The sequence below is a fragment of the Myzus persicae genome, unplaced genomic scaffold (assembly GCF_001856785.1).
Source record: "Myzus persicae strain clone G006 unplaced genomic scaffold, MPER_G0061.0, whole genome shotgun sequence".
NCBI classification, from domain to species: domain Eukaryota; kingdom Metazoa; phylum Arthropoda; class Insecta; order Hemiptera; family Aphididae; genus Myzus; species Myzus persicae.
The window spans coordinates 123,165-138,049 of record NW_019103603.1 but is presented as its reverse complement, the minus strand read 5'-3'; the positions used below and the strand labels follow the sequence as shown (position 1 = coordinate 138,049).

The 14,885-nt window shown below is 35.1% G+C and overlaps 1 protein-coding gene across 2 annotated transcripts in view; it reads right to left on the bottom strand.

The window, feature by feature from the left end:
- The window catches only part of LOC111034906 (zinc finger protein castor homolog 1), an 83,471-nt gene extending 68,884 nt beyond the window's left edge, over nucleotides 1-14,587 (bottom strand). For both annotated transcript variants that reach the window (XM_022316331.1, XM_022316332.1), the window contains exon 1: nucleotides 13,659-14,587. The gene's annotated coding sequence lies outside the window, so the exon portion shown is untranslated. The remainder of the gene's footprint in view (nucleotides 1-13,658) is intronic.
- Nucleotides 14,588-14,885: the final 298 nt, after the last annotated feature.

The window sequence follows — 14,885 nt, the reverse complement described above, 5'->3', positions numbered from 1 at the left end:
TATTGTCATTGATCATATCGAAATATCGTTCTATATTTTTTTCCTTTCGTTTATATGATAATATATTATTCATATGTATGATATATTATATATCTATATAATACATAATACACAGACGAGAACGTGACCTCATAATAATATATTATATACCTATATATTTTATCACTCCCAGACCCGTATATTTATATTCATAATATAATAGGGAATACTCTATATCTATATATATATCGTTAAACTCGATAATACATACATTATGTAAGTACAAAGTGTGATTCGGTATTAATAATAATTCGAAACCGTTGCTGCGGCTGCAGCAGCAGCAGGTGTCTACACATATTATGTGGCTCTGGTGTCCGTATAATATTATACTGCAGTGTTCGAGCGCCAACGCTTTGGACACGTAGATATGGTTTTCGACGTAGGTATTATACAAGTATACGTGCTATACTGCATCGGGTTTGCGCATATAGCATCTAAGAGATATGACTGAGTAGTAAACTTGCAACTTGTAAGTACATTTACATTATATTACACTAAGTGAGTAATAACTTTGCGTACTACACGTATTTTTTATGGATACAATAATACCATATAGGTATATTATATTATACGATGTACCATTATGAATCAATCAGAGGTTTTTAATTCAAAAGTATGGACGCGGCCACACATTTAATATTAAAACCGATACTCTTATATATAGTTGGATTCAGAAAGAACCATCTCCCTGATCCCCCCTAATTGACAAGCTAAACTATCGTGTTACACCACAACGGACGGCCGTGCAACAAAACTCACATGTTCAGATACGCGTTTAAAAAGGTTGGGCTGATGTACGATAAACTAATATATAAACCTACACGTTAAATAGATTATAATATTATATTATATCCCTCGTACAGTGTTTAAGTGCTGTATAATTTCCAAGTTTTTCACCCTAATTTTTAAACATTACAATACATAGCATATGGAGGGCTTATTATTATACTGTCATATGTATTTTATGAAATTTAGATTTTGAATCTATTTTTTTTTTTTATTAGTTCCTGTTAGAGATACTTCACGGACAAGGCTAATATTAATTATTGATAGGAAACTAAGAATATAAATTGTTAAGCTGAGAGCTTATAAAGAGAGCTATAGATAGCTTAAGATTCGCATATTGTGTGTGTGTTGTGGGAAGGGGGGAGTGATATCGTACTAACTACCAAGTGTAAGTACAAATGGCGTCATAATAGATAGTGCGTAATATAAAACTATACACATATATAGCCGTCGTGATCGGCGCCGGGAAAATAAAATAATAATAAATTCGAAGGATATAAAACACGAAAACGCAATTCTCGACTCGTCGTCGGTGGTCCCCGTCGTAGTGGAGATCGCGATTATTTTTATTATTATTATTATTACGGATATTCGCTCGGAAAAGTCTGTGGCCGATCACCGCGCGGGATAAATCAACATAATATTATTTTATTCGTTTGGAGCGCATTAACATCTAGTCCGCCGATAACACGCGACAGATAACAGTCGTCCGGTGGTTACGGGGGCCGCGGTCCGAACCGGTGGGCGCGCGCGCGCTTCCGATGTCACGTGCCCGACGAGGGCTGCGGCGGCGGATCGATCGACCGTCTCGATGCGCGGGGCCGAGGGTGCGAGGAGCGTAACCGCTGGGAGAACCGGTTGATTCATTCACGGTCCGTTTACGCCGCGGCCGTCTAGCTCCTCTCGTCCACGTGGTCGATTGCGTGCGCACACGACTCGTTTTTTTTTTTATCTTGTCCTCTCCTATTATAATATTATTATCGTACAATGTTATGTGCCGATAATATAACAAATAAAATATTATAATATCGTACGATCATTTATCGTTGTTTAGCTGTGCAGGGCTACCGCGGTTACCGGGTATGCGGAAATGTCGTGCGGCGGGGTCGCATGTCGGAACAAACGAAATTTCGGCGATACGACTAAGAGATAGGTAATCGAATTTCAGCAATGGGTTCTGTAACTTGTTGTTCGTGAAAAAATAAACATAAACGACGAAGATGTTATATGTTAATTTGGTTAACAATTTATAGGTACCTATATATAAATGTATGTATATACTAACGCGTACCTACATACTCTTTGCTTCTACTTGTTCACTTATTTACTAACTAGATATTTTATTGTAATATTAAAACAATTATCGATTCATAATAATATAGCAATATTATTGAGCATGAATATGAAAAAATTAAGTTATCCATAGGATTAGGCCAGCAGAAGATAACAACTGTTTACCCGAAATTTGGCTAGATTATTTAATGTTTGCCTAGGTATTTTGTAGTAGTTAAATATCTAACATAATAAGTAAAGGTACCTTTATTGGAAACCTGTCGCTGTTTTGGCTAATAATATATGTCACGACAAACATGGATTATTATCGTCGAAACGATTATTACGCATTATTCATGTAGTAAAAACGTTAAAGGCGTTTTATCGCCGTTACACACATTACAAGCACACTGCACACTCACTTACACATGTACTATATAATACTAAAGTCTCACAATAGTCTTTTGTCCGGCGGCTCATAAAACAACAAAAACTAAAGTGTAAAGTGCCAGAGACTGCCTCTCGATTATTTCTTTCGATATTTTTACTACTCCGCATTTCTTATTTTTTTGTTTTTTTTTTTATCGTCATATGGTGTCTTGTGAGTTTTCATAGTCGACGAAGACGCGCAACATTCCCCAAGTCCACGATAATGACGAATGATGATGATTTCAATATTATAATATTTAGGTATATATAGGGTGTGATGTGTATCTATAAAGCGATTCTCCCTCTTTTTCTCTTTCCGTGACCATCTCTTAGTCCGTCTGTTGTTATATACCCACGTCGGTTCTACTGGTGTATACATTATTGATATAAAAAAAAATTATTATAAATATATCATAATCATTGCGCGTCATAACGAAAACAGCCGTCATTGCATTTTTAACCTTTTGGGATTATGACGACGGCGGCGGTGGCTGTGGACGGTGAGTTTGTGGGGAAGGGGAGGTGGGTGAAATAATATTATACATCCATTAACACGTTTTATAGGCGCGGCCGTGTACCCATGTACGGTATATATATATATATATTAGACGAACGCGAGTATTATTTTTTTCTTTCTTTTACCATATAATATTTATTGTGAGTATATATATATGAAACGATCAGTATTCTTGGCGCTTTTACAATAGCTCCAGAGAGATAATAATCACATCACACAAAACCGTACAATCTTTTTGTTCTCGAGACCGTATACATAAACATATATATATGTATATAATATATTATGTATAGATATAGAGGCGAGGGTAACTATATATATATATATAATATTATTATTATGGTATGCGCGAGCGTCGATCAAGTGGTTCTCAGCGTGAAACAATATTAATTATACGTTAATTGCTCCTTTTGTGCTCGGCCGGCCGGCACGCCGTTTTCGGTCCACGCCGCTGCAACTTTATAGTTGTGTGACAAAAAAGTGAAAATCACGTTCAAACGAAATACAATTTTTTTTTTTAAACCTTCACCATAACTTTACCGGTGTAATAGCCCCAAAACGAGTGCATAAAAAATAATGTTATAATTGGGAAAAGGAAAAACGTGGGCGGGATCGATAGAAAAGAAAAAGAGAAAATGAGCGATTTAAAAAAATTACCAACATATTATCTTCTACCGGTTGTAATATACTGTATAGGTAGGTATGTATATTGTTTATAGCCCGCGCGGTTTCTGTCGGTATTTTCGTTTGCGGTCAGAACGCTTCTGACAACCGGAGCACGCTAGACTGATGAGCGGTTTGAACACCACCGCGAAACGGGCGACCGCAACGTTTGCATAAAATAACGACGTGCTGCACACGGTTTATCTATATAGATACACTGAGTATAAATATATAATAACGTTATATTGGTATGTAGGTATAATATCAGCACGATTAAAAAGTAGGAAAAAATTGGCGAAATTACGGTGTATCCGATTTGAATTCAACCTCGGGGCGTTTTACGGTTTTTTCTTAAAAAAAAAATCATAATAAATAATAATAATAATATTAAAACGGAAAACACATACGTCTATCCATCATGATTACATGAAAACTGGTCTAGTATAACCGGCCAGCGGATGGCGTGGATTTTTTTGATAAAATAATCGTTTTGACGAGATTGAACTGGTTTTCGAAATGAAAAATAAAAAAACCACTCGAGACCGCGTATAATATATGATATTAATATGTGGGTCAGTCGTCCTCGTTTTCGGAGTGAACCGTGCTACGCAAAAACTGCATTGAAATCAATTCACTACCTATGTATATCGCCACCACCACGCCGCCGCATTCGTCGTCGTATAACATCGGTCTCTCCTTCCCTTTGACTCTCTCTTTCCCTTCCGACCTCTTCAAGACCTCCCTTGTATGCTACCATCGGTAGATATACCTATATATTATTTATATATATGTATACATATACAATATACATACGATTGCAACGCAATCATTTTCGGGTTTCCATAAGTTTTGACGATAAAACTGTACTTTTACACGGGCAAATGTCGTAAAAGTCTCGACGTTATCGGTTTTTTGCAGACGGTAATGTATTCGTCTGCTGGGAAAAAGAAATGAAAAAAAAAAAGAAAAAAAAGAAATGTTGCAGTCTTTGTTGTGTGTTTAAACTGCTTTTCAGTATTGATCCGAAAAAGTTTTTCCTCAGTTTTATTTATTTATTTTTTTTATTTTTTATTTTTTTATGGCGGTCGAGTACTAGGAAAAAGTCAGGGACGAAGGACAGGGACTCGCAGCGTGTTTTGTATTTGTGTGTGTGTGTATGTGTGTGTATATATTTATGTATAATTTGTTTATATGTCTGGAAAAATTTTAATCTAAACGGAAATTAATTTTGTTAAAAAAACCGATTTGGGGGTGGTTGTTTTGTTTGTATAGATCCGCCTATGATACACACACACACGCACGCACTCTCACACACACGTATATACTGGACAAAACGAACTACAGTTGCAATAAAAAGCGCATACAACAATGGTTGCATGTAATATAATAATTGATGTACGACCGGCATGATATACATATACTATATATATACATAAATGAGCGTCCATATTATATACGCGAACGATTATTACAATTTTTCCAGGTTTTTTTTCCATCGTCTCGCCCTCCCCCGTACCCGTTTCGCTTGTTCTCCGCTATCGTATTATTATTATTATTATTATTATTATATTAATACTATTTATTTATTTATTTATTTCTATATCGCGCAGTTGGCTGTGAGAACAAAAAAAAAAATAAATAAATTTAAAAAAAAAATACGAAATAATAGTATAATCTCGTCGCGGTATTGGTAACATAAAACCCGGTTTTAAAAGCGCATAATAAAACAGTATTAATTCATATGTATACATGTATCTCTGAGTGCGTGTGTCGTAGTGTGTGTGTGTGTGTGTGTACGCGAGCTCATATATAAGTGTATCGTATGCTAATCCGAACTGCTCCCATTCCAGGCGTGTATACCCGCCGCCGCCGCCGCCGCCGCCGCCGATCGTCGTACACCGTACCGGTTTTCGCAGCCGCGCACAATCTGCATCTATATCTATCGCCGCCGCCGACAGACGGAACCGGCATTATTACATTAGGTTTGTTTGAGTTCAACGGACATTATGCGTGTTCTCTCCTTAAACGCGCATTATGCGCGTTCCGGCCGCCACCCGCCCCGACAAACTGCTCTCGGTCGCCTTCCGCCGCCAAAGGAGCCAGCGATAACGAGACGGTTGAAAAAAAGGGTTTTTACTACCGAAGATTTTTCGGCGAGAACTGTCATCGTCCATCAAATGTGCGCTGCAGTGCACATCCAAATAATATGACGTCGTACGACGGCGATATTCGCTCCGCCAGATGAAATCGTATGCCACGATAGCATAAGACGCCTCTCCCCCCCCCATATTATCACGGTGTATATCTTTTTAGGTACCTACATATATACGGGTGTGTACATAATACTGCAAAACTCACTTATTATACATAACTACGAGTATATTGAATATGGCACGCTGCGCACTCGATATCTGTGGAATTTTTGCCCGATTTCTTAGCGGGCGAGAACGGACAAAATAATAATAATAACGATAAATATTGTAGCACGTCCCCGCCGCCACCCGCCGAGATCGTAAAGTCGTAAGTCGTAACGTTCGTTTATTGTTATGCGTCGAGATCCACGGTGTGACGGCGAGTTCGTGGAAAATAATGGTTTGCAAAAAGACCCGAAATACTAATGCGTTTGCGAAACTGTTAAATATGTATTTAAAAAAAACTCAACTCAGTAGACATGCGCGTATATATAATATTATGTACCGCGAAAAATACTTTAAAAAACCACATCTGGACCCGTCGTTTAAAATATATTCATAATAATACCTTCTTCTTTTTTAAAACTATCTCGGAGTTAACTTCTCCCGAGTTTTCTTAATTACCGTGCTTATAGGCACCACTGCACAATGTATATTCAGCTAGTATACATTTTCATGTTTTCCATCAGTTTTTACCTAATTCGATTTCGATTAAGTACACGTCGCTATAATATTATAACACGGTCGTTGGGCTGTTACTTTACAGTATTACACACTGCTATTACCTATATATTATGTCATTTAAAAGTTTTCGTCGTTTCAACACTGAATTTTTGTTCTTTCCTCAATTTTATCACCGTGGTTATAATGGTTTAACGGTTCCCGTGAGCGGTAGATGAAATTAGATATTATTTTTAGGTGCCCAACTATAATATATCGGTTGATCCCAACGAACATCTTTCCTCAGTCTTCGCCCACCCGAGCTGCAATCGTCCAATATCACCCAAAAATATTTATACCTACCTATTTATTATTATTAAAAAGAAAACTTGTATATGCTCGTATACGTATAATGATGAGCGGTACGAGGATTACCTAAACGACATCAACTATTTAACTATTACTTTTTCGACATACACAATTTTACGCATGATTGCTCTATATTTAATGCTATGGGTACCTACGTATTATTGGTACGGGTAACAGATTAAATCTGTTAATACATATTTTTATGTATTATATCACGTCCGAATTACAGCCTCCGCCTACACAGCGTGCAGCTGTGGTCGGAGTTTGGAAGATTATTTTCGTTGTTTATTCGATTCAAAAATATTAATTATAAATTTACGATAGGTAATCATTTTATACGATGAAAAATACACCAGATTATAATGCAGGGTTTTAGTGTTGGCATGAGTCCGTGCCAACACTTTGGCATATAATCTGTAGCGCGCGAACAAAAAAAATCAAAAAAAAAGTGCAGTCATATTATTTATTATAGCCACTTATATATACCACGATTTAACATCATAATATTGTATAATACTGTTGGACGTTGATTATAATATGTACCTATGTATTTTTGGATTTAAGTAGATATCGCGAATAACTACGAAATCGCGCGATGATTGGAATCACAATATTATTACATTAAGTATCATATAGTGTCCGGCGTACACGAAACGGACTCGGAGAACAGAAAATATCCATTGTGTGTACGCGGCGGACGGGTGGAGGGAAGTGGTCGCCTCTGTGTAGTAATAATAATACGCGAGTGAAGAGCCATATGGCCGCGGCGTTGTCTATATAATATACATATATGTGTGTGTGTGTGTGTGTGTGTGTGTAATGTCTGTGTGTATAATAATAACGCGTCGGCAGAAATGCGCGTACAAGACGGCGGCGATGAGGGGGGGGGGAAATATTAATTAAAAAAAATATAAAATATAATAATAATAATTCCCCCACGGCTCGCTCAGAGTAAAAAATATCCGTGTAACAGGATAAACACACTCACTCACACACACACTAGAGCACGCGAGATTTTTCGGCCAAAAGAAAGGTTTATGGTTTCCATGCGCGCTTATATATTAGGTATATATGTATATTATGCATATGTGTGTGTTTTTGAATTATGTCTTTGTTTGTTCTTAGCCGCCTTTTTCGACGTTTCGTACATTAGTGCCTTTTTTTATATATTTTTATATTTATTTATTCGGCCAATTCAGTCTGATGATTGCGTGCCGGTCGACAGTAAAAAAAAAAAACTTAGCACAAAAAAAAACGATTCCTCTCATTTGTATATAATATATTATATCATTCATATCGTATATATTATTAAATATTATGCTGCAACGTTGGAGGGAAAAAATACACGCCAAAATGGCCGGCAGCAAATTTCGATATAAATCCGGGCGCTGTAGGTACTCGTCCGTTTTTCATCCGTTTTGGCATTAAAATAACCAATAATACTAAATTATAATATAAAAATAATAACGCAATGTATAAATAAATTTCAAAAGTTGGTATAGATGTAGGCACATTTTTTTGTTTAAATTTTTATTGCAAGCGCTCGTGGCTACCGCCCCCAGTCTCGGCTGCATCTGGGTCGCCTGGATTCCGCGTTCCTATACACTACCTATACCTATACACTTTTTTCCCTACCAGGAGAAATGCCCGCATTTGATGCATAGCCTTTTGATTCCAGGAAAAATTGTTTTTCCGCACATTTTTATTGTTTGTTATTTTTTTTCCATATGCTTATTTTATGTATTTTGATTTTAATATAAATGGACTATTGCAATAATATAAATTCCACGTGCACAGTGCACTGCACACACGCATGGAATATAGAGGATAATAATATACGAGACATAAGAATATGATAAAAATTGCGAATTCCGCCCGCGAAAACCAAGGTCGTGTAGCCACGGATAGATATTATACATATTTAATAATCCCTCTGTAAACCTCAGCGTGCACGGCGGCAAAATAATATAATAATTTATAGATACACAATATCATGACGAACCTTTGAACGAAGTTCGTTACCGATACATACAATAATATAATATATTATAAGTACGGGAGAATCACTATACAGCTATTTCTAGGTTATATATAAATATATATATATTTTATCGTAGGCGTAATGTACATTTGTTTTTTCTTATTTTATTCGTTATCCGGTATATTGATTTGACATAAATAAATTTACGATTCAATATACTTATTGTATTTTATATAGGTTACACCCGTGTGTTTCTGTATACGTCTAATGTCTATATTGCATATTATAATAATATGTAGTATATATAGTATATTATATTACCCATATTAGATATACTTATAGATTTACCACCACTGCAGTGGTTATATTATTGTATTTTAATTCGATACCGGTGCCCGAGCGTTTTTATTTTTATGTAGGTACAATGAAAATTTTCCAATTGGAAAAAAATAACTGTTACACAATCTACTAAACGAAAGGACATTAACGCAATTTGTCATTTTATTCGTGATCCTTTTATATTGTTGCAGGACACAAACGTTAAACTCTTGTTACATCGTTTATAAGATGCGTATAATACAATAAATATATCGATCAAACTTAATGGAATTTTCAAATTATTTACAGGATTAATAATAAAAATTAAAAAAAGACCCTAAACCGTAGTTGTCAAGATGCCAATGTTCGGAACATATATTTTCCACTGCTGCTTTATACATATATTATACAGTATTATCGAATAATAAAATTGCCAAATTCTCGCACTTGGCGTCAGTCGAAATGATTGAATTCTCAATAATTGCACCGTCGATTGAGTGAGTTGTGTTTTTCGATACATGACGTTCGATGATGATAATAATGATATATAAGTAATATGTTGTGAATTATTATATAATGACGTGGTGCTGCGTATAATATCTGACGGTTTACGACTTGTGGCAATTTTGTTGTTTTAATTGAATTCTAAAATGTTTTTTATAAATATATATGTATAAATATGTTTATTATTTTTATTGGTTCCCGGGGAATAAAAAATGTATAATATTATAATGTCTCGAGCACGTATAATAGAACCCGATAAAATTGATTCCGGGTAGTAAAAACGTACAAGAGTTTTATAGTTTTTGAATAATATACTATTACTATAAATTATAATGTGTAGTTAATTACTCGGTCAAAAAGTAATAAGGCCCATTATATTATATTATCGTGATGTGTGCAACGGTGGCGGTGGCGGGTCGCGCGGTGCACACTTTTATTGGGCAATTAATAGATTGGGTGACAAATACTGAAATACAAATACAAATAAAAATAATATGATATGCGTAATATATTATCTGGTCGTGGTATCCTATACGTATTATACGAGACACGAAAAATTCCGGAGAGTAGCAAAGAAAATACTATGTTTTTTTAGTTTATGATGATGGAATATATTTGTATTTAGTATTTTATGGGAGAAAAAACAAAAACCATCATTAATTATTTTTGTTAATTTTTACATGTCGAGGAAATTTATATACACATTATTGTGATTAGAATATTATATTAAAATATAACACTATAATAATCGCCTGTAATAGGTTTCATCGAAAGTCAAGACGTATACCTTTATTCCAATAATAACAATTAAAATATTATAATATACCGTGTGCCTGTGTAGTGTGTGCACATTATAAAATGAGTAATTATAACGTATATCCGTTTAATATAGGTAAGCAACGTTTACGCGATGAAAAACATAAGTAATTAGCTTAAAACAAGAAGTGAGCACGGTTCGCGCCTTTAATGTTTAAGAAACCTTGACAGAGCGTCGAGTAGGTACACACAAACACGCACGCGGAGAAAACAAACAGTAGCGGACACTCCTATATCCGGCGTGGTGTATCCTTTACACATTATACATTTATACGTATACGTATGTATGTGGATACCCTTTCACGTGTGCGCTAGTGTATGTAGACGAAAATATTGGTAAACAAGAAAAATAGAAAGAATGAAAAAACGCACGTGAAGACAAACGTATTCGATTTTATTTTTGAGTATGTGGTAAAAAAATGTAAGAAGCGAACACTGGAACACGACGCTCTACTTTTTTTTTACTCACTGAGCTGCACCTTTTTCTCGATGACTATAAGTATTATTATAATTTTACAGATAGAGATAAATAAAAATAAAAAGAAACATGTGACCTGCACGGCCTGAGGCAAAAAGACATCAAACATTTGCCTGTATAATAATTATTTATGTTCGGGCCTATTTGACGATTTTTTTATTTCAAGTTTTGGGTTCGCCTTCCGGTGAAAATATCATTGTAGGGTAAACGATTATATTATAATGTGTATATGTAGGTATTTATTTTATATTTTAAATTATTATAAGATATAAATATACAATATGTCCGAAGGGTTTCTTCTCTTATTCGAAAAACTTATCAGCCGGCAGTGGGTATAATGGGTATATATTATTTTATATTACACGTATAAACGGGTGTCTGCGTCGCCGAGTGTATTTTGGACGGCAAGTCAAAAGCATATAATACAAAATATAATAATACGAATACGTGAGGTATAAAAGAAGTGCGTTAAGGCTGTAAAACTGATTTTTATTAGACGGATCTCGACGATAATGCGCAGCTCAAAAACGAGAGTATAAAATTTGTCATTTTTAATGACCACATGTAAATCAACTATATATAATACATTATATGTTTTTTTTATCATTATAAATATTTGAATAATAAAGATTGAGATGAGTTTTATTTAAAATAATAACGCTCTGCCAATGTTATTTAATATAAAAATTCTAAGACAGTATAAAATGTAAAATGAATGGAATTTTGTAATAATAATATACATATCAAGTCTTTGCGATCGTTCGCAGGTATCCTACATGTAGTATGTCTCTGCGGATTCGCCACAAAAAATTACATACTTAGCACAGGTAGCATGAATGTTTACTTTAAATGGCTTCCTGTGTACAGGTGAGACGGACTTCTTTCCGGAAACCAAAAAAAAAAAATGTTGAAATTCTACACGAATTAAATGCATTTGTAAGCACTATTACGAAATTGAAAGAAAAAAAAAACATTGTCGGCTAACATTTCCGAGGTGCCGTGTTCTATTTCCGATGTCGCCAAAATAAGAAAAATTTATTATTAAAATGTATTATTGCTTAAAACGTATATTATTTATTAGCACAATATACTCGGAATTATTAACATACAGAATATTCAACAATGTGTTTTTTCGTTTCAAATGCTTGTATATAAGATAATTAATTGTATAAAAAAGATTAATAAATATTTAGTGTACTGCAGATTGGTTTAAATTTAAATGGACATAAAATAGTTGATGAGTATCTTCTCATTTGTAGTGCATTGAACTTGAACTTGTTTATATGGACTTTATAGAAGAGCTTATTGTAAGATAACTGTAATAACATATCAGAAAATGAGACGAAATCTCATGATTTTGATTGGTTTATGATATGAATATTAAATTTCTAGGGTGATAAAATAATATAAGTAGGTACCTATGTATAGTAATTGAAAATTCATGTTTATCATGCAGTATTGAGTATTGTAGGCATAATATCCTAATAATATCCTACATAATATGTGTATTATATAGATTATAGAAAAAACACCTAATTGATAAAAACAAAAAATAATAATATAATATCAGGCGTTTTAATCGATACAAGTAAGCTTTTTACTTAGTTACATGGAAAATCATATCAAACAGGGAGGGAAGGGGAAAGAATTAAAAAATTAAAATAAAAAAAAAATTAGATAACGAGGTGTAATAATTAGTTTAGGTCAACTAGTCTTATTTTTTTCATCGTTCTTTTTTACAGGCTTACGTGAATTTATCATAATTTTTTTATGGATGCCACTTCACGACCAGATAAGACTGAATTTCACGAAATTGAACGAATTTTCTTGTTGTGCAAATAATTATATAGGCAGCACTTAATAATAATTATGTTCAGATGGCAAATAATAATAATTGTTTTCAATTAATAGAATACTGCGATTGCCAAAATAATTGCATCGATAATTTCAATCTATTATTATTTTCTATATTTTATTATTTTTTTGTTTTCTAACATTTCAAGCACCATAAAGACTGACGTAAATGTTCGCACATAGCTCGACATTGTATACACACGTATCAAGAAATGTACTATATTTTGTTTTTTGTAAGTAAAAATAAGTATAGGTGTACCGTTTAATTAATTAATTAGCTGGTATGCGAGTGTATATTTTTACGCGTGTTTTACATATTAATTGTTGGTAATTAATATAATTGCGAAATATAAATGATTACGAGTTTCGTAAACGTAAACGGTTTTTACTCTATATAATACTATCAAAGCTTTATATAAAAATAAATGGCAAATGCGAAAGAAATATAAAATCTAGAAATTACAATACTTCGATATTGACGAAAACGCATAAATACTTTTTAAATTTGTCCAAAAGCAAATCAATGACGACAAAATATTATGTTCGATAACCGTCAAGTGGATAATAATTGACAATTTTGCACAGGTCTCGACTAAGATCTAGGACGAAGGAAAACATTAAAAGTTGTAATACTTTATGTTGGCATTATAATTCAGAAAAAATGCATACGCGTGTGGAGATAGCATAAAAAAAATTGGTTGTTTTACGTTTTTCGAGTGAAAAAATTAAATTAACATTAATTTGTACAAAATTATATTATGACATTGATAATTTACTTACAGTAACAGCCGATCGTGGTGTACAATCACTCTCACGTCCTGCTTCCACGACACTTGCACAAACAGTGAGAATTTTAACAGTGAAATTTTTGTACGGTTTTACCGCAAAAAAACAACAAAAAAATTTAAATAAATAACAACAAATAAATATTACTAAAAAAAACCGTTCGTAAATGTCAAAATTAATATATACAGGTGCGTATATACCGGCAATACGACCGGCGTTTTAACGAGCGCGTCACTCACTCACTCACTCGGAAAACATAAAAAAAAAAATTGATGTAAGTATACAAAACTAAGAATCGGCGAAAATCCGCAAAAATCGCAAAACGGTCGACGTGGGGCGATCGGCACTCACGGTACGCGGCGTTGGCATGTCGCGGGTGCGTGTTCGGCGTTGCGGATAAAAGCACTGTGGTATATACTATTATTATTATACTTGAGCAAATGACACGATAAAAATAAAAAAATCAAACAGACAAAAATCGCGTTAATCGTTATGGCGGCGTGTAGAAAAATTCGAGTAAAATCTCTCTGGTCCGGCGAGAAAATAATAATAAAAAAAAATTTCTCTCCCCCGCGTGATGCGTAGTCGGTCCGGCGGTGGGCAGAGGGGTCGGTCGGTCCGCGTGTGCTTGCCGGGCGCGCGCGCGTGCAGTGCTGTACGGACGACGGACGACAGCGGACAACCACGGCGACGGCGATTGCGACTGCGACGGCGGCGGCGGTGGCGGTGGCGGCGGAGCGACGAGTGTATATCCCGCGTGCGTGCTGCTGCGGCGTAATTTTTTTTCCTCCTTTTTATTATTTTTATTATTATTATTTTCGCGGCGCGTGTGTGTCGTACCGCGTATAGTGTAATAGTCGTCGTCGTCGTAGTCGTCGGGTGCCGGTGCCGGTGCGGTGGCCAGGTGACACTGAAACGTAAAATTCGAAAAGCAGGAAACCCTGCGTATCCCCACCGCGGACGCGGCGACGGCGCCCGAGCGGCCGACCCGGCCCCCGGCACGCCGCCGCAACCTTTCGGCCGTGTCTGGGCGCGGCCCGCCGCGCGGGCGGGGGGAACGGATTTTCGAGTCCAATGGCCACGTCTCACGCGTTTCCCTCCAAAAAAAAAAATTTTAACACTAAAATAAAATAAAACAGAATTATATTATTATAACGTTTTTGCTCTATTGTGTATATAGGTAAGGTACCTTCATATATTACAATATAATGTGCTTATATA